This window comes from Lithobates pipiens, unplaced genomic scaffold (genome assembly GCF_037356315.1).
Source record: "Lithobates pipiens isolate NorthernLeopardFrog02 unplaced genomic scaffold, aLitPip1_a1.2 Scaffold_61, whole genome shotgun sequence".
Taxonomy (NCBI): Eukaryota; Metazoa; Chordata; class Amphibia; order Anura; family Ranidae; genus Lithobates; species Lithobates pipiens.
In genome coordinates this window covers 632,561-653,484 of record NW_027507883.1, presented here as the reverse complement: position 1 = coordinate 653,484, position 20,924 = coordinate 632,561, and the positions used below count along the sequence as shown (strand labels likewise).

The 20,924-nt window shown below is 43.0% G+C and overlaps 2 long non-coding RNA genes across 2 annotated transcripts in view; one reads left to right on the top strand and one right to left on the bottom strand.

Annotated features, from left to right (window-relative positions):
• The window catches only part of LOC143958289 (uncharacterized), a 198,424-nt gene that overhangs the window by 164,645 nt on the left and 12,855 nt on the right, over window positions 1-20,924 (bottom strand). The window lies entirely within an intron of this gene.
• The window catches only part of LOC143958288 (uncharacterized), a 78,989-nt gene continuing 66,287 nt past the window's right edge, over window positions 8,223-20,924 (top strand). Inside the window, exon 1 of the long non-coding RNA XR_013270122.1 lies at window positions 8,223-9,391. This is a non-coding gene — a long non-coding RNA (uncharacterized LOC143958288). The remainder of the gene's footprint in view (window positions 9,392-20,924) is intronic.

The window sequence follows — 20,924 nt, the reverse complement described above, 5'->3', positions numbered from 1 at the left end:
TTGCTGGTAAAAGACCAGACCACTTTTTGCGATTCTGCACTGCTTCGCTTTAACTGAAATTGCGTGGTCGTGCGACGTGGCTCCCAAACAAAATTGTCATTTTTTTCCCAAAAAATAGAGCTTTCTTTTGGTGGCATTTGATCACCGCTGTGGTTTTTATTTTTTGCGCTATAAACAAAAATAATGAGTTTTTTCCAAAATTGTAGCTCTATTTTTTACTTTGTTATAATAAATATCCCCCAAAAGTATATAAAAAAATATTTTTCCCTCAGTTTAGGCCGATACGTATTCTTCTACATTTTTTTTTTTTTTTTTTTACCAAAAATATCGCAATAAGCGATTATTGATTGGTTTGCGCAAAAGTTATAGCGTTTATAAAATAGGAGATAGTTATGGCATTTTTATAAATTAATTTTTTACTAGTAATGGTGGCGATCAGTGATTTTTATTGTGACATTATGGCAGATACATCGGACATTTTTGACACATTTTGGGACCATTGTCATTTATACAGCAATCACTGCTATATAAATGCAGCGATTCCTGTGTAAATGACACTGGCAGTGAAGGGGTTAAGTGTTCCTAGGGGTGTGTTACTAACTGGGGGGCTGGGCTTTCATTTAGTGAACACTGATCTCTGCTCCAATCACATGGCGCAGAGATCAGCATCACTAGTTGCTAGGCAGAACGGGAAAATGCTGTTTACAACGGCATTTCTCCGTTCAGCCGCCCCGTGAGATGATCGCGGGTATGTCCGCGGGACCCGCGACCAGACTCACGGGGGTCCCGACCGACACGCTAGAGCACACCATCGGCGCGCTCGCGATGGCAGGGCGGCATTAAAAATTGGACATTCTGACGACGTACATTGGCGTACGCCGGTCGGGAACTGGTTAAGAGAAAAAAAAAACACAACTGGTTGGCTTCCCCCCACCCCTCTAAATATAGTTACCAGAACCCGATCACAATCCAGCCTTACGCCCAGGAGCAGCAATGTTGGTTCTCCTCCACTCAAGCTCAGAGACAACCACTGGCTCCTAATGCTGTCAAATTCTGTGAGGGAGCAGGGATGAGCCATGCTGTGCGTCTATTAATGACACATCCCAGCTCAGAATCGGGTCCATGAGTGCCCACATAGTAAGCAGCTTGCTATGGGGGCACTCATGGACAGGAGGAGGAACCAGCAGGGGACCCCAGAAGTGAAGGGGCTACTCTCTGCAAAACCATTGCACAGCAGGCAATTCTGATTCATAAAAAAAAAAAAACACACACCACTTTGAAATCACTTTAAACAATCACTGACCAATTCCCCAAATCACATCTCAACTTCCTCTTTTACATACAGAAGAAAGCAAAGCATGCCTTCATGCTCAACGTGTATCTAGCAATAAAGTTACAAGTGAAAACTCCAACAATTATTTCTCCATTTGCTCAAATGTACCATTGGAAGTTAGTTTTTCCCCCCAGCAGATATAAAAAATTGAAAAACTTCATCCAGCCAGAAATCCTGAGTGCAAATCCTGTGAGCACATAACTTTCAGTACTCTGTCTTCATGCTATACTGATATCAGTAAGCACTGTACACCATGTTCTTAGACTAGAGAAAAAAAACACAAACACACAAAAAAAACTGTTTTGGAGAAGAGGGAGGTGTCATGTAGTCCTAATACACTTTCCCTGTCCTAGGGCAAAAACTACTAATCAGTATGGTTGTCACCATAGGACATGTTCGGGTTTGGAATCATGCGTCCAGGTTTCAGACTGTCTGAAACCCGGACACATCATTTAGACTGGACTATGGTTTCCCAGCAGGGTTTCTGGCTGCAGTTTTCACTGCTGAGAGTGTCTGTTACACTATCTTTCACACTGCCCAAAGCCACCACTAACAAACCATACCCTCCACCCCCCACCAACACATACAGACGGGAGAAGAGAGAGGGCTTGATCTGCACCTCTTCCCCCCCATCCCTACCCCTCTGTGTCTGCCCACACTCCAATCCCCGGCGCTGTGCCTCAGAAAAGGAAAGTTGAGGCTAGAAGTTTGAAGTCCAGCAGCCTCAGATCCATCTGAATGAGAGGTGCAGACTGCCAAGGGGTGAGTGAGCTCACCATCTATCCCTGTGTCTGAATGAAGTCTCCCCCCTTCCCTCTCCTTCCTCAGAGAGAGTACACTAAGTCAAATCAGGGTTCTCAGAGCACCCCTTACATCAGAGTTACCCTTTACACCAGTGTTTCCCCTTACAGCAGAGTCCTCTCTGTACATCAGAGTACTCAGTGTTCCCCCATAAATCAGGGTTCACAGAGCATCCCTTATGTCAGAGTCCCCAGAGTTCAGAGGTAAAAGGGGAACTCTGTGGACTCTGATGTAAAAGAGGACTTTTGTTATTAACTTATATACATATGATTAGAAATGTTATTTAGTAGCAAAATATATGTATAGCTTATACTATAAAAAATAAATTTCTGTGCGCCACAAAACTGTTCGGGTTTGACTTGAAGAAAAGGTGGCAACCCTAGGCAGGGGTGAACACACAGCATCACATTATTAAAGGAAGTAGAGCCTATTATGTTATGGGCGGAAAGAAATTTGTTGGATTTAAAGGCAGTTTACCTTCCGGGCCGTTTGAATCAGCAGGCGGATCACCTATCACGTTGTTTTCTAGACAGCAACGAGTGGGCAGTGCACCCATCAGACTTCAGTTGGATCATGAGTCTGCAGAAGCCACCAGAAATAGATCTCTTTGCTTCTCCAATGAATGCGAAGCTGCCGAGATTTCCATCCCGTCTGCCTCATCCCCGTGCAGAAGCAGTAGATGCCCTCTCAAATCCGTGGCGATGCGAGACCACATATGCGTTTTCCCCCAGACCCTTGATCGCAAAGTTTTTAATCAGATTATCGATGGAGCCAGTCAGAGTGATAGCTATTCTGCCGTACTGGCCGAAGAGGCCGTGGTTCCCTTGGGCAGTGAACCTCAGCGTATGCCCCGCCGTTCAAGATCCCAGTGTTCCCGCAGCTTCTCTCACAGGGGAAATTGGTGCACCCAGCTCCTCACAAACTGAATCTACATCTTTGGATCTTGAGCGGCAGAATATCCAGTCATTAGGATTCTCAGTGGGGGTGATTTCTACTCTCCTAAAGGCTAGGAAACCTTCCACGAACTTTATCTATTCTAAAATATGGAATACATTTAAAACATTTGCAGAAAGTAAGCAGTGGGACCCCACCACTCCGTCCACCTCAGTAGTTTTGGAGTTTCTGCAGAATGGTTTAGATCTGCGGCTCAGTTTAACCAGTAGAGACCCACGCTATAGCCAAATGACGGCTACAGCGAGGACCTCCTTTGCTGGGACGACGTATATTGACGTTGTCCCGTGCATGAGCAGCCTGAGGGGCGCACGCGGCGCGCTCTGTGATCGGTGAGTCTACAAGACTCGCCTGATCACGGATCCGAGCAAGGGGTAGATCCCGACCCCTTACCACGTGATCAGCTGTCAGCCAATGACAGCTGATCATGTGATACAACGTAGCCGGTAATCGGCTATTTTTCCTCCTCGCGCCGACAGCGCGAGGAGAAAAAAAAAGAGCCGATCACTGATGTCCCGATCACGGCCAGCTTACCAGTACCCACCTGCCCCCTGCCAGTGCCACCTCTGTAATAAAAAAAGGGGCCCTCCATCAGTGCCACCCAGCAGTGCCCATAGTGCCACCCAGCAGTGCCCATAGTGCCACCCAGCAGTGCCCACAGTGCCACACATCAGTGCCCACAGTGCCACCCATCAGTGCCCACAATCTGCCTCAACAACGGTGCTGTACCCCAGTGCCACATATCCATGCCCATCAGTGTCATCTACCAGTGCCCATCAGTGCCGCCCATCAGTGCCAAGCAGTGCCACCTATCAGAGCCACCTATCAGTGCCCATCAGTCCCATCTATCAGTGGTACCTATTAGTGCCACCCATCCGTGCCATCTTATCTGTGCCCATCTTTGCCCATCAGTGCCGCCTTATCTGTGCCCATCAGTACTGCCTTATCTGTGCCTATCGGTGCCACTTTATCTGTGCCTATCGGTGCCACTTTATCTGTGCCTATTAGTGTCGCATTAACTATGCCTATCAGTGCCCACCAGTGCAGCCTATCAGTGCCCACCAGTGCAGCCTATCAGTGCCCACCAGTGCAGCCTATCAGTGCCCACCAGTGCCGCCTCATCAGTGCACTTCAATGAAGGAGAAAAATGACCTGTTTGCAAAATTTTATAACAAACTATTAAACAGGATTTTTTTTTTGCATCTTTTTTTGTTTGTTTAGCAAAAAATAAAACTCCCAGCTGTAATTAAATACCACCAAAAGAAATCTCTATTTGTGGGAAAAAAATGATAACAATTTCATTTGGGTACTGTGTTGTATGACCGCGCAATTGTCATTCAAAGTGCATCAGCGCTGAAAGCTGAAAATTGGTCTGGGCAGGAGGGGGGTTTAAGTGCCCAGTAAGCAAGTGGTTAAAGTGGTGCTCAGGCCAAAATTACACTTTTTAAATAAAAATGCCCCTATAATACACAAGCTTAATGTATTCAGTAAAGTTGGTCTGTAAACTAAGGTCCGTTTTCTTAGGTTATTACAGCATTTTGAAAGTTTATAAACTAGCAGCAGACTGTAGCCATCTTAAGTGTGGGCATCTGAAGCCAGACTGTATTTCTTCCTGGATTTCAGCCTTGCAGATCTTGCACATGCTCAATGCTGCACAAGCAGTGTAATAAGGTTCAGGTCAGGTTTCCATGGCAACGGCAGTGTTAGAGGAAGTTGCCACCCATTCTCCAGGCCTCCAAGCCAACGATAGCCAGGTGGATTAAGCAGACTATCACTGTAGCCTATGAGCATATGGGAAACCCAACCAACTCATCTAAAAGACCACTCAACTAGATCTCTGACCACCTGGGCAGAGAGGGCAGGCGCTTCAATTGATCAATTCTGCAGAGCAGCATCTTGAACGAGCCAAAATACCTTCCTGAGGCACTATAGAGTGGAGCTGTTGTCCCCTCAGGACTTGGCGTTAGGCAGGAAGGTCCTACAGGTGGTGGTCCCACCCTAAGGTAGGCCTGAACTTTGTCTCAGGTGTGCTGTCCTGGAGGATGACTGTAGAAAATTACCAGTTACACTTACCGCTAACAGAATTTTCTAGGAAATCTTCCAAGACAGCAGGCCTGCTTCCCTACCCCTAATTGGTGTTTTTTTTTTATCACAGAATGTACCCTCTGGTACCGGCGTGGGCTTATACTTTGTCATAACTGAAGACAGAGGGAAGGGAGGGGCCTTTTTAAACCTTGTGGTTTGTGTTTCCTGTCAGGTGGGACTCGTCATCTCAGGTGTGCCGTCCTGGAAGATTTCCTAGAAAAGCCCTAACCGGTAAGTGTAACTGGTGTGTGTATATATATATATATATTTTTTAATAACCTGACCCTGACTTGTACTTCTCAACAACCTTGACCCTTGTTTGGAGAGTTCCTTAGTCTTCATGGCAGTGTTTGCATAGTGGTGCCTCTTGCTTGAGTGTTGCAGCCTCTGGGGCCTTTCAAAAAGGGGTGTGTAAGTAATGACAGATCATGTGACACTTGGATTGCACAAAGGTGGGCATTATTTCAATAATTGTGACTTCTGAAGGTAATTGGTTGCACTAGAGATTTTTATGGGCTTCATAACAAAGGGGGTAAATACATATGCACATGCCAATTTTTTTTTATTTCTGAAAAATAGTTTTATGTATATATTTTTCTAATTTTACTTCGACTTAGACTATTGTGTTCTGATTCATTGCATATAATTCAGATTACAGCCTTTAGTTCAATGTTTTTTTTTTTTTAATGTAACGAAATGGGTAAAAAGCCAAGGGGGTGAATACGTTTGCAAGGCACTGTGACTGGGTTCTAACCACCTTCCTTTTTGAGCTCTGGAGCTCTCTGATCTCCAGGTGTCTAGTCCCACAAACTGTTTTAAATCAAGGGATTGACCGATCGGATCCATTTGACACAGGGTTTATAAGTGTTAGATAAATGGTACCCGAGCCTCGCAAAGACTCAAGATCCTGCAAGGTTTTGCCTGTAATGCGGCCTCTGGGCCCTGCAAGGTTTTGCCTGTAATGCGGCCTCTGGGCGCTGGACCCTACGAAGTGGAATTCTGGACACCACAGCGCTAAGGCATTCCTGCAGAGTGCTGTACAGGTCCATGGGAGTGGACCCTAAACATGAAAACACCCGTAACACTTATACAGTGATCAATGGTGAAAGGGTTAACTCTAGGGGCAATCAGGGGGTTAAAACCTTTATTGGGTAGTATATGGGGGTACTTAACGCTATAAAAACCTGGCGGTGAACCTAAAAAAATAAATGGCTACCTAGCGGCACCAGTGACACTAATGCAGCGATCAGAAAAACGATTGCTTAGTGACACTGGCAAAAGGGGGTGAAAGGGTTAACTCTAGGGGCAATCAGGGGGTTAAACCTTTATGGGGGGGTAGGGGGCTACCCTGGACCTAACCAACTGCCCTGTCACTTTACTGTCACAAAAGACACTAAATGCAGTGTTCAGTAAATAAAGGATCACTGCAATCAGTGACACTGACTGGGAAGGGGGGGGGGGCGATCGGGGGGGTTTACACTACACAGGCAGAGGAAGCTTCTCATTCGCCAGGAGCAATCGAGAGGGGATGGCCAGAAACCAATGGCCATCCCCTCATCCCGGATCGCTCCTGAAGCAAAACGGACCACCGCAGCCAGCGGGAGGGGGTCCGATCGGACCCCCCACCCGCTGAAGGCAGGCACGTACGGGTACGTGCTTGTGCCCGTACATGCCATTCTGCCGTTGAATATCTGCATGTGGCGGACCTTAAGTGGTTAAATGACACTAGCGTTCCTTAATTTTTATATTTTTAAAAGCTTTTTTTATAGCTTATAGCTTTAACTTTGGCCGTGAGCCACATCGGTTTTATTTTTAGCCGTTTAAACTTATTGCCCATGGGAATATACTTTGCCGTGAGATCATAAACCGTCTTTTTGAAGAATTCCCATTTCTGTTCTGTGCCCAATTGATGCCAATATTCTCTCCCAGTCTAAGTCCTGGAGAGCAGCCCTCATCCTTGGAAAATTTGCTCTCTTGAAATTAAGTGTTTTTACCTTTCCCGTATGCGATTGTTGCGATTGCCCCTAGTTAACCCTTTCACCAGCAATCACCGTATAAGTGTCACTGGTGATGCTAGTTAGCCAGTTATTTAGGTTCCCCGTCAGGTTTTTATATAGCGCCAGGGACCCCCATATACTACCTAATAAAAATTTGAACCCCCTGATTGCCCCTAGTTAACCCTTTCACCAGTGATCACTGTGTAAGTGTTACGGGTGACTCTGGTTAGTTTTCTTTTTATAGCATCAGGGCACCCAGGGCACCCACCATTTATTACCCAATAAAGGTTTAACCCCCTGATCACCCGGCGGGTGATATCAATTAGGTTTTAGGGTCAGGGTCTGCGTCGCCCCAGGCAGCGCTAGGTTAGTGACAGTACCGCTAACACCCACGTGCAAAGCATACACCTCCCGTAGTGGTATAGAATCTGAACAGATCAATATCTGATCTAATCAGATCTATATTGGCGTCCCCAGCAGTTTAGGATTCCAAAAAAAACGCATTAGCAGGATCAGCCCAGATACCTGCTAGCACCTGCGTTTTGCCCCTCCGCCCAGCCCACCCAAGTGCAGTATCGATCGATCACTGTCACTTACAAAACACTAAACACATAACTGCAGCGATTGCAGAGTCAGGCCTGATCCCTGCGATCGCTAACAGTTTTTTTGATAGCGTTTTACATTTAAATCCGGAAGGCAGTGCTTGGTTTTCGGGGTCCCGTACGTGGCTAGGCTCCCAAAAAGTCCCCCACATGTGGTATCCCCGTACTCGGGAGAAGCATCAGAATTAATTTTGTGTAATTTCACTTATGCCCATAGCATGTGTGAACAATATATCATTTAGTGACAACTTTGTGCAAAAAAAAAAAAGTTTTTTTTTAATATTCCTGCAACTTGTGGCAAAATATAAAATATTTCATGGACTCAGCATGCCTCTCAGTAAATAGCTTGGGGTATCTACTTTCCAAAATGGGGTCATTTGGGGGGGTTTGTGCTATTGGCATTTTATGGCCTTCGAAACTGTGATAGGTAGTGAGGAGTGGGGGGAAGGGGGGGGGGGGGGGTTGTACTGCCATTTATGCACCTCAAGAAGTGAGATGGGCAGTCGTAAATTAAAAGCTGTGTAAATTCCAGAAAATGTACTCTAGTTTGTAGACGCTATAACTTTTGTGCAAACCAATAAATCTACGCTTATTGTCTTTTTTTTTTTTACTAAAGACATGTGGCTGAATAAATTTTGCCCTAAATGTATGACTAACATTTAGTTCGATTTTTCTTATAACAAAAAGTAGAAAATATATTTTTTTTTCTCAATTTTCGGTCTTTTTCCATTTATATCGCAAAAAAAAAAAAATCGCAGAGACAATGAAATGCCATCAAAAGAAAGCTCTATTTGTGGGAAGAAAAGGACGCAAATTTAGTTTGGGTACAACATTGCATGACCGCGTAATTACCAGTTAAAGCAGTGCAGTGCGAAATTTTAAAAAGACCTCTGGTGTTTAGGCTGACTATTGGTCCCAGGCTGAAGTGGTTAAAGGAACCTATTTAGAAAATAAACAAAGCTTTACAACCCCTTTTAATTCTTTAAAGAATAAGTCTCTTTAACATGTTTACCGTATATATATATTGTGTATGGCTAAAGTTACACCAGTTTACCACCTTGATCTAAATTACTCCTGATTTAAAAAAGCTTCATTTCTATAAATGTCCAATTTCTTTTCATTTTAGTACCATTTTTTGATCTTATTGGGTTTTAGGAGAATGCCTTTTCCTAAAGCTACTTCAGCAACACTTAAAAAATGTTTAGTACTACTTGGTTGGACTTGTGTATTACATCCTTGCTGTTTTTTTTTTTTTTTTCTTTTCAGGCCAGCTGCATAGCATCACTTTTCAGAGACAAGAGGAAGATTACTTGAAACTGACTGTACGCTGCAGGCCCTGTATCTTTCTTCTGGGACATAACTGCAGTGCCCGAGGCAAGGTGGTTAATGCTCTTTTGGGTGATCCTCTTCTGCCAGTTGGAACATGTTGTGACCCAGACACCTGTAAGCGAAGGCGCATTAGTTTTAGACATGGCAAACAGACTTTGGTAAGTTTGGCACTGCCTGAGCAATATGAACTAGTTCATCAGCTGGTAGCTCATCAAGGTAAATGGGACACCATTTCTGAAGAGGATTTGGATACACCAGAAGATGAAGAGGACCCTGCACACAGATTGCTGCAGGTATGTGTTTTTTTTTTGTTGTTGTATAGATATGTTCTAAAATATTGTGTATTGGTGAGTCTCCTTGAAATAAAAAGTGAAGTTACAGTAATGTGTACATTCTTAGAGGTTTCTGATCACTGTGGTATTGGAGTAGATCTGAGGAAGCACAGGAGTATATCTCCTTTTTTGGGTCTAAAACTATTAGACAGGGGCCAGGGGCGGACTGACCATTGGGCCACTCGGGCACTGCCCGAGGGCCCCATGCCACCAGGGTGCCCCATCAGGGCTGCCCCACCTCTCCAGTACCTTCTCAGCCAATAGAAACATGTCTGTGTATACTGTGTGTGGGTGTGTTTGTGTATTCTGTGTGGCCCCATAATTTGATTGTCTGGGGGCCCCATGAGTTGTCAGTCCGCCGCTGGTCCTAGCACATGAATTGGGAGAAGGGGAAAGATGTAAGGGCATGTTGGATGAGTAAAGAATGAAGTATATAGGGAGTATAGGGCTACATGTGGTGGTGGGGTAGCGGGGTGTTGTGTGTCTGAGCAGGGGATCGGGGGCAAAGCTCCTGTTTTCTACATCTGAACTAGGTGTTTATGGGAGAAATGTTTTCAGTCATCTGGAACCTGAGAAAATTATCCAAATTTGTGCCTGTCATGGTGTTGCGCTATTAGTTGTTCTTAGCTTTTTTTTTTTTTTTTTTTTTTTTTTAATTTCTTTGTGACCTGTAAATTGTACAACTCAGTTGAATAACATTTTTAGATCAAAAAGCACAAGGAGAAAAAAATGGACTTTATAGGCACCGATTATAAAAATAACAGTTTATTAAACACAAGATACAAAAGGGAATTTTCATTAAAACTTTATTTTGCAGAGTCAATACATGCAAAACTGTTGCTTTTACTCTCTAAAACAGCAAAAAATGCCAAACATCATAGTCCTGCAACAGTGTATGGTATGTAGTAACACGCTTGCTCTACATCTTTTGCATATGAATGCTTCATCGGGAGCTTAATAGCTGTTCTACAAAAGACGGGAGTGACATATAAGCATATACAAAAAAATGCGTAATCTAACAAAGTACATTGGTAGTGTTCCACATTTTTTAGCAGAATTCATCCCAAAGGGTAAATATGCAGCAGATACCCATAAGTGACATGCAACTGGCGATTTAAGGTTCAATGTGGGGGTGTGCCCGTTAAACAGATAAAAGTAATATTTGTAAAAAAAAAAAAAAAAAAAAAAGCAAGGGTGAATATCCCCATATCATCAAAGTGTCCATTATTTGAGAAAAGATAGCAGATTTGAAAAAACCCAATTCCTGCATAAAAGCAGACGAGGGAAGATGGCAAATAGTATTGGCCAAAAGCCCTACCTCTGCACATAGACCATACAGGAGCGATCTCATAGGTAGCCAGATAGTAGATGGTATTAATGTGATAGTAACCAACATAAACAGACCACAGTGACCTCAAACATATGATAACAAGGGTTTAATATCTATATATAGTACCTAGTATTCATAATACAAAGAACATTGAGGCGTTTGACACTTAGCTACTCTCACCTGTTAAATAAACTAAGGTGAATAAATCAAAGCCATCTGGTATCTTAGTTAAAGCAAGGAGACAGACTGTGTGCTGGGCTCCTGGTAGTTGGCCCTAACAGTTTTCTATCTAAAAACAATAAGGCCCCTTTCACATGGGACAGATCAGTAATGATCCACCGCTTGATGATCGGCTTGCTCAGCGGGGATTGCTCCGTTTGTCCCCGCTGAGCCGGCGAATAACAGGGCGCTCCTCGCACACTGTGCAGGTACCGCCCTGTCGGCTCTCAGTTCTCCTCTATGGGGGATCGGATGAACACGGACCATCTGTCCATGTTCATCCGATCCGCTCTGCAGACTGATAGAAAAATAGTATTTTCTTCCGTCTGCAGAATCGGACAATGGCTGAGGCGGACGATATCGGGTGTCTGCGGATGTTCAACTACAGACACCCGCTATCCCATAGGAATGCATGTATGTCCGTATTTTATCCGCAAACGGATGGATGAAATATGGACATACTGTCCGCATGTGTGAAAGGGGCCTAAAACATGTATCCAATGACTGGATCTGAAAGGTAAACAAACTGATATTGTAGCAATCTAGGAATTGGTAAGAACAAGTCCAAGAAGCAACAAAGTAGCTAAGATAGTCCTCATAGTAGATGAAGGGAATACACACCTTGATCTGCAGAAAATTTGTAAACAGCTGAAAGCAACAGACAGCACCAAGACAACTGACTGCCTGTGAAGGATTCCCTCTTGTAGAGCTAGACAGGGCTGCTCTATATACACACCCCAGACAGGTGTGTGGCTGACTTGGCCATCACCAAGGTGCACACCCACACCCCCTAGTGGCCAACAGCCAGAACTACCACTGATGGAAAAATGCCACTTAGAGCAGATGTGACCCATCAAACACGGGGATGGTAAAAGGGGAGATAGTGGGGCAGAGGATGGTTGGCCTGTAAGATGACTAGAACAATTAGGGGGAGGAAAGAAGGGAACCACAAAGGCTCCGACCACAATGCACCCCACAATCAGATTATATAAATACTGTATTGCGGCTTTCTGGCCGCACACACAACCATCATACCAGTATGTCACAGGGATCCGAAGCACAATACCAAGAGGAAATCCACTGCCAGGCTTCTGGAACAAAAAGACATAAAATAAGTTAGATGTAGTATATTCTAATGTATAAAACGTATAATAAACTAGAAATTAGGGGAAGATACTGCGCTGTAGCCAAAGTGGGGATCAACAGCTAACACCCAAACAAAGTTCAGTGAAAATGGGGAAAAGGTGGTGTAGCGCTAGTGAGTGAATTGAAAAATAACTCCAAAAATTGTATGTTGAGAAGTGATAATAAAACTAATACTATAACACATGCATGTGACAAAATGTGCAAAAATGCGTAAAAACACAATGCAAATATTCGCTAATATGTGTATGCGTGTGTGTATATGTATGCGTGTGTGTATATGTATGCGTGTGTATATATAATGTATGTGTGTGTGTGTATAAAATATATATATATATATATATAGATAATCACTACTGTAAGGGGTTCATTTTTTTACTGTAGAACTGTGAAAGTAATATTTACAGTAGCTCTGTACGATAAAGGGCTCATTCTAGGTTTTTTTTTTAACCCCATTATGTTACTGGCCGATCAATTATGAAAATAGTAATCGATTTCATAATCGATTAGTTGACGATTAAGCGATTAGTTGTTTCAGCCCTAGATTTGACACTACGGGGGTCTCGTTCATTGTCCTGGCAGTTATCTCACAGGATCGGGGTGGGGGGACTGGAGGATACTTTAGCATGAGACTAAATGGATTGAACGCCTGAGTTTGTATAAGATTTATTACTGTTGTCTTGATTTTATTTTGGTCTAGTTTAATGTTCCTAGATTTTCCTTCTTAAGTGTACTACCTCATGGGCAACTATATAAAAAAATGTGTGTCCATCCTGATTCTTGAATGTACATCTCTTGCTATATATATATATATATATATATATATATATATATATATATATATATATATATATATTACACACATACATACATACATACACATACATATGCACACACAAATCTTGGTGGATATCAGTGGCTGTAATATAAGTCCCAACAAAACAGTCCACATGGATAATGGAAAAGTGTCAGTGTTGGTATTCCCAGTAAAAAGATCAGACAGCCACACAATTCAGTTGGACTGGGAACAGCGACTTATCTGGAGTGATTTCAGAGAGAAATACTCTTACCAGAGAAAATCGACACATCTGTCGTTTGACAGTGGGTCAACTGCGCTCGTTATCTCAGGTGATGTCAATCAGGTGTTGTATGTCGGTGGTAGATTCACGTAAATCGCCGCACTGTCTCCGGATTTCAGACTCCCAATATCAGTGGCTGTAACGCGCGTCTCCCGGGTCAGCAGGGTCCAATTCACATTGGGGTGCCATCTTGTATCTCCGATGAAAAAGCTGTGCCTGTAATCTCCAAAATATATAATATAATGTATAATAAACTAGAGCTGCAACTAACGATTATTTTCATAATAGATTAATCGGCCGATTATTCGATTAATCAGATAAAAAAAACTGAAAGTGTATGTATATGTGTATATATATGTGTATACACACACACACGTACGTGTCCCCCCCCCCCCCCCCGGTGTCTCGGGTTTTCTCACCCCTTCATTGTGACAGCGGCTCCTCCTCGGTGTGCCGGGGTGGTGTGGGGCGGAGTCTCAGTCCGGAGCCGCCACACGTGACTCGGCCAACTCCTCCAAATAGAGCGAAGGGCACCCCGAAGCTGGGAGATGGATGCACGCATGTGCAGAGCACAACCTCCAATCATGGCAGCGCTGGAAGGCTGCTGGGTAGAGGGGAGAGGGGGACCCGAAAGCAGTGCAGGCGCGTTGCTGGCGGGACGTCAGCTGGGTGGAGAATGCAAGCAGGCGTAGCTGCGTGGTCATTGACGTGGTGCATGCGTAGGACACGGGAAGATGCACATGATTCTAATGGACCGGCAAGGGGGGGGGGGAAGGTGCAGACTAGGGGTGCAACGGATCAAAAAACTCACGATCGGATTGTTCCTCGCATCAGAGTCACGGATCGGATCAATTTTCGGATCATTAAAAAAAAATAACACTATCCCCGCCCCCCACAGCCACATTGTTTAAATAAAAGGTATAACACTATCTCCCCCCCCCCCCCCCCCAATAAAATGCAGCTTTTTACAAGCATAAACAGTCAGCATATCACTGATTTGCGCCAAGCTCACCACTGATCAAAGTTCCTCCAAACAGACCGCAGTGATGAGTCCCGGGATGCCTATTGGCGCAAATCGTCAGTGATATGCTGACTGTTTTTATGCTTGTCATAAGCTGCGTTTTATTGGGGGGGGGGTGGGGGGGAGATAGTGTTGTACCTTTTTTATTTAAATCAACAATGTGGCTGTGCCAAGCAAGTGGAAAGGCATAAATAGGATTAGATAATTAACTGCTATCTAATAGATAGTAATTAGGTTAGATTAGGTAATGTAGTGGTACCTGCATAAAAAGTTTTGAATGAGGGCAGGCAAGGCATCCAGCGTGACTCCTCCAGAATTCCTTCACTTGGGCTGACACAGGCTGAACGCCGTGCTGGGGTGACGTCAGCACGCAGCTCACCGCTGCCGGGTGTACCAAGATGGCCCCAGCTCCAGCGGATCGCATGGTGCGGACCAACTAATCGATAATGAAAATCGTTGACAACGATTTTCATTATTGATTATCGATAATATCGATTAAGCGTTTCAGCCCTATAATAAACCAGCAAGTAAATTACAAACTGCAATCAAATTGCAGGGTACAGTAACAAACTCAATATAAATCTAAACCAGGCACATATGACCGCGGTAAGGGATTGGATGACGCTTATATCACCAAAAATTTGTATAATCAAAGGTGGGGTACACCTATAACAAAAGGAAGAGAGAAAAAGGAGGGGGGACAGGGTTAAAAAAAGGGGGGTGCGAGAGAGTGACAGGAGGCATAGCAACAGCAAGAGATGTACATTCAAGAATCAGGATGGACACACATTTTTTATATAGTTGCCCATGAGGTAGTACACTTAAGAAGGAAAATCTAGGAACATTAAACTAGACCAAAATAAAATCAAGACAACAGTAATAAATCTTATACAAACTCAGGCGTTCAATCCATTTAGTCTCATGCTAAAGTATCCTCCAGTCCCCCCACCCCGATCCTGTGAGATAACTGCCAGGACAATGAACGAGACCCCCGTAGTGTCAAATCTAGGGCTGAAACAACTAATCGCTTAATCGTCAACTAATCGATTATGAAATCGATTACTATTTTCATAATTGATCGGCCAGTAACATAATGGGGTTAAAAAAACCTAGAATGAGCCCTTTATCGTACAGAGCTACTGTAAATATTACTTTCACAGTTCTACAGTAAAATAATGAACCCCTTACAGTAGTGATTATCTGCTTTTTTTTTTTTCTACTATAAAGGGCTCATTTTAATTTTGTTAACCCCATTATGTTACTAAATGTCTTAGACCTGGTTCATATCTATGCGTTTTATGGTGCTTTTTGCAGAAATGCACTACAGTTCATTTACATGGTTTCCTATAGGACACGTTCACATCTGAAAGGGTCAGGGACTTTTAAACGCAAAATGGTGCTTTATTTGTTCACTACACTTCAATAGAGAAGCTGCAGAAAAGCATGTAATGCATTTTTTCAGCAATTTGTGTTTTTTAATTTGGCCAAAAAAATGCATATTGCAGTAAATTCACGTGCGCAAAAATCAAAACGCACTGCAGAAGCAGATCAAAAGCAAACTGTATAGGTGTACCGAGCCTTATGCTGGCCACACGGATCAATTTTCAGATGAGAATATTCAGACGAAAAATCTTTGTACATTCGCTGAACGAATTTTGTTTGAAATTTTCACTTGTTTTTAACATTCTGTTTTTAAAATGAACTATTTCTGAATGAAAACTACATACTGTCAGAAAACTTCTTAGTCAAAGGAATTTTCAATTTCCAAATTTTCCCGTCACTGTGATTGAAAATGACCATCAATTTGACCCACTTTTTTTTTTTGTTTAAAAGGCTATTAACCGATTAATCTAAACAATAATCGGCCAACTAATCGATTATGAAAATTGTTGGTTGCAGCCCTAGTCAAATCTGTGGCATAAATCCAAATGCCTACTTAGGTTTAACATAAGGGGGTAAAGTTGACGACATCAAGTCCTATGTGAAGGGCAGGAGAAAATGTTAGGGTTGTGTCCTTAATACTGTCAAATGTGGATCAAGTGTACTTTATGACGTAGAAGTCAGGGAAGGTGTAGGAGCATTGGGCATCAAGTGTGGTGCTAGCTAAAGAACATGTGAAAGCTAAATCTGTGTTGTGACTGGCAGAAGAAAAGGAAGTGGAACCTGACCCAGATGGGTTCTGTAGTAGGTTTAGTGCTTGTGCCACTCCAAATCCTAGATGTGTATTAGTGCGTGAAGTTGTAGATGCATTAGGATTTGGACTCGTACGTGTCGAGTCACAATGCGATCTTAAATTGGATAGAAGCATTTAACACTCCTACAAAGTCCATTCTTTCAACTGCCAATTAGAGGATTCCTAAAGGGGGGAAAAAAAGGTGGGGAGGGGGCAAAAGAAAAAAGGGGGTTGGTACATATAGTGGTATGAGATGTACAGCGCCAATTTCCACTAGTAGTTAAACTAGTAAATGTATGCATTTACAGGTGAATAACAAACCTGTTACATCTGAAGAAAAAGTGCCCCAAAGCATGATGCTGCCACCACCATGCTTCACTGTGGATATGGTGTTCTTTTGATGATGTGGGGTTTTTGTGCCAAGCCTGTTTTTGGAAAATTTAGCCAGGCTTGGATGTTTTTCTCAAAAAAAAAAAAAGCTTCCGTCTTGCCACTCTACCCCATAGCCCAGACAAATGAAGAATACGGGAGAATGTTGTCACATGTACCACACAGCCAGTACATTCCAGATATTCCTACCTTTTTAATGTTGCTGTAGGCTTCTTGGCAGTCTCTCCAGTCTTTTCGTCTTTTCATAAATTATTGGAGGGACATCCAGTTATTGGTAATGTCACTGTGGTGCCATATTTTCTCCACTTGATGACTCTATTCACTGTGTTCCATGGTATATCTAATGCCTTAAATTCTTTTGTACCCTTCTGACGGATACCTCTTTAACAATGGGATCCCTCTGATGCTTTGGAAACTCTCTGTGGATCATGCTTTTGCTGAAGTATGCGACTAAGAAAATGTCAGGAAAGACTTTATAGAACTGAACTTTATTGGGGTTAATCGGAAGAATTTTAAATGATGGCACTTAGAAATAAAGTAGCGGCTAGTGTGCCAACATCCCTGAGATGGATCTCACAAAAGTGAGTATACCCCTCAGTTTTTTAAATGTTTTGTTAGCTTTTATGTGACAACACTGAAGAAATTACACTTTGCTACAATGTATAGTAGTGAGTGTATAACAGTGCAAATTCGCTGTCCCCCTCAAAATAACGCAACAGCCATTCATGTTGAAATTGACAACAAAAGTGAGTAAAACCCCTAAGTGAAACTGTGTCCGATTTGGGCCCAATTAGTCACTTTCCCCCTCTGCTGTCATGTGACTCATTAGTGCTGCAAGGTCTCAGGTGTGAATGAGAAGCAGTTGTGTTAAATTTGGGGTTATCGCTCACTTTCATACTAGTCACTGGAAATTCAGCAAGGCACCTCATGGCAAAGAACTGAGGACCTGAAAAAAAGAATTGTTGCTCTACATAAGGATAGCCTAGGATAGAATGCAGAGACCCTGAAACTGAGCTGCAGCATGGTGGCCAAGATTAACTGCATTTTAACAAGACAGGTTCCGCTCAAAATGGGCCTCACCATGGTCGACCAAACAAGTTGAGTGTGCTCAGCGCCATATCCAGAGGTTGTCTATGGGAAATGTATGAGTGCTGCCAGCTTTGTTGAATGGGTGGGGGTCAGCCATTCAGTGCTCACACCATAAGCCACACCTCAAATTGGTCTGCATGGCTGTCATCCCAGAAGGAAGCCCATTTAAAAGAAGCGCAAAGCCCGCAAACAGTTTGTAGACAAGCGGAATAAGGACATGGTCTGACCATGTCCTGTGGTCTTAGACAAATATAAACTCATTTGGTTCAGATGCTGTCAAGCGTGTGGCAGCAACCAGGTGATGAGTACAGACCAGTGTCTTGCCTACAGTCAAGCATGGTGGTGGGAGTGTCGTGGTCTGTGGCTGCATGAGTGCTGCTGGCACGGGGGCGCTGCAGTTCATTGAGGGAACCATGAATTAGTGCCACGTGTCATCAGTGCCACGTATAAGTGCCACGTGTCATCAGTGCCACATATTAGTGCCATCTGTCATCAGTGCCACATATTAGTGCCATCTGTCATCAGTGCCACCTGTCATCATTGCCACGTATCAGTGCCATCTGTCATCAGTGTCACGTGTCATTGTCCTGGTGCTTCAAAAGTGTAATAAATAGTCAACAAGTTAGATGTGTAATTTATGTTCCTAGAACACATGATGGCACTACCTGCATGTTGGGCCTCTCTATGTGGCCAGGCTGTGAAAAAGTCCCACACATGTGGTATTGTAATACTCAGGAGGAGTAGCAGAATTTTTTGGGGGGGTGTCATTTGTGGTATACATATGCCACGTGAGAGAAATAACCTATTACAATGACAATTTTGTGGAGAAAAAAAAAAAAAAAGAAGAAAAATCTTAATTTTGCAAAGAATTGTGGGGAAAAAAATGACAACATCAAAAAGCTCACTATGCCTCTTACTAAATACCTTGGAATGTTTACTTTCCAAAAAGGGGTCATTTGGGGGGTATTTGTACTTTCCTGGCTTGTTCGGGTCACAAGAAGCGAGATAGGCCACCAGTACATCAGATGTGATCAATTTTGTGCGATTCGCACCACACCTTGTAGACTCTCTAACTTTCACAATGACCAAATAATATCCACTAATTTGGGTTATTTTTACCAAAGATATGTAGCAGTATAAATTGTGGCCAAAATTTATAATTTGCATAATTCTGTCACAGAAACAAAGAAATATGCGTTTTTAAAAATTTTTGGACTTTTTTCATTTATAGCGCAAAAAATAAAAACCCCAGAGGTGATCAAATACCACCAAAAGAAAGCTCTATTTGTGGGGGAAAAAAAGGACAAAAAATTCATTTGGGTACAGTGTTGCATGACTGAGTAATTGTCATTCAAATTGTGAGAGCACCGAAAGCTGAAAATTGGTCTGGGCAGGAAGGGTGTTTAAGTGCCCAGTAAGCAAGTGGTTAAATTCACAGGGAAAAACAAAAGTAATGGGACCCCCTCCCACACTGAAAATCGGATGGCATAGGTGTTCTTACCTATGCAAGTTCACAGTTGACACTGCGATCTATGAACCAATCTGGTGGTGTTAATAACAATGTAATGCATCTGCCATGGTTTGCAGAAGCCAGTGTGAACTGCCTGTGGGAGAGGAGCGATGTGGGAACAAATGCTGGAATTGCACTTGTTCCTACATTGCAGCAGTGTGAACCTAGGCTTAGGGCCAGTTCACACCAGATGCCGTTCCGTGTGATTTTCTCTGCGCTAAAAAAGCATATTTATCGAATACATTTTCCATGTATTCCAATGGCTCTAGTTCACACCAATGCAGTCAGTTCGTCAGTTTCTGCATGGTAAACTGACTGGAACTGACTGCACTGGTGTGAACTAGAGCCATTGGAATACATGGAAAACACTGTGTATGCATATAATGCATAAAAAAGCGCACGGAACTGCATGCAGTCAGACTTTGGGGTAATTTTACAGACATTTATGAGGGTTCATACAAATAAATCCCTTCAAATCACCCTTGAAGTCGCCAAAAGTAGTACAGGCATTACTTTTGGTAATCAGTGCATTGCCACAAAGTCGGCATTGCACCAATTTGGACGGCACCATTGCCGGCAATAGTCAAATCGACTCAATGTGAATGTGGGCTATTTTTTTTTTTAAACAAAGTTACATGGCCCTTTGTCATTTCCAGCAGCATTGCACATGGTAATGGTGGCTCACTTTTTTAAAACCATCATACCTATTTAATGAAGTTTTGTTTAAGGCTGATTGTACCTTATTAATGTTAGGTGCCTTTCACACATGGCATGTCTATTTTGATAGACTGCTAGCTCAGTGAGGATCACTCTGTTTATGCGTTGCATTTAAAAATTGAAAGGTAGAAAAAGTAAAAAGCCCCACCTACTCAATGGGCAGGGGCATTTTGAAAGCGCTAAATACAGTGCTTCCAAGCCGCTCAAAAATGCTGCTTGGAGGAATTTTTCTAACATCCCGCAAGTGCACTGCCCCAGTGTGAAAGCACACAATGCACAATGGGAGGCAGTTTCCAGGCACTTTTTAGAGGCCATTTTTAGTGCTAAAATGTCTGAAAACCACCTCAGTGTGAAAGGGGTCTTAAGGAGATTGTATAGTGTATGACCACCCTAAATGTGCATAACAAGACAGAAAAACTAGGTCTATGCAATGCGTTTTTGTTATGGTTGAAGTCAAGATCTCAAATAGGATACAAGTCCCTGGCATATTCCCTTATCTGTAGTGTCTTAATACAGTAAACATAAGGAACACAGCAAATCAATTTCCCTCATGCTTCATTCACAAATAGAACATAATCGCCAATTTACAGTAAACTGAAAGATACACTTGAGTATCTGCACTTCAAAATAAGCCCCTCTATCACCTGGAATGTTATTGACAAGAGACACTAAAATCTTTTGCATTTTCAGCTGGCCATACAAAAGACAATCTGATTGTACAGAGGTTGTGCTTTAGAGTTAGCCTGGCTGTACATGGAGTCAAAAAATTCTGCTTGTTTAGCAGGAATGGCTGAATTTTGATCCATGTATAGGCTGGCTGGTT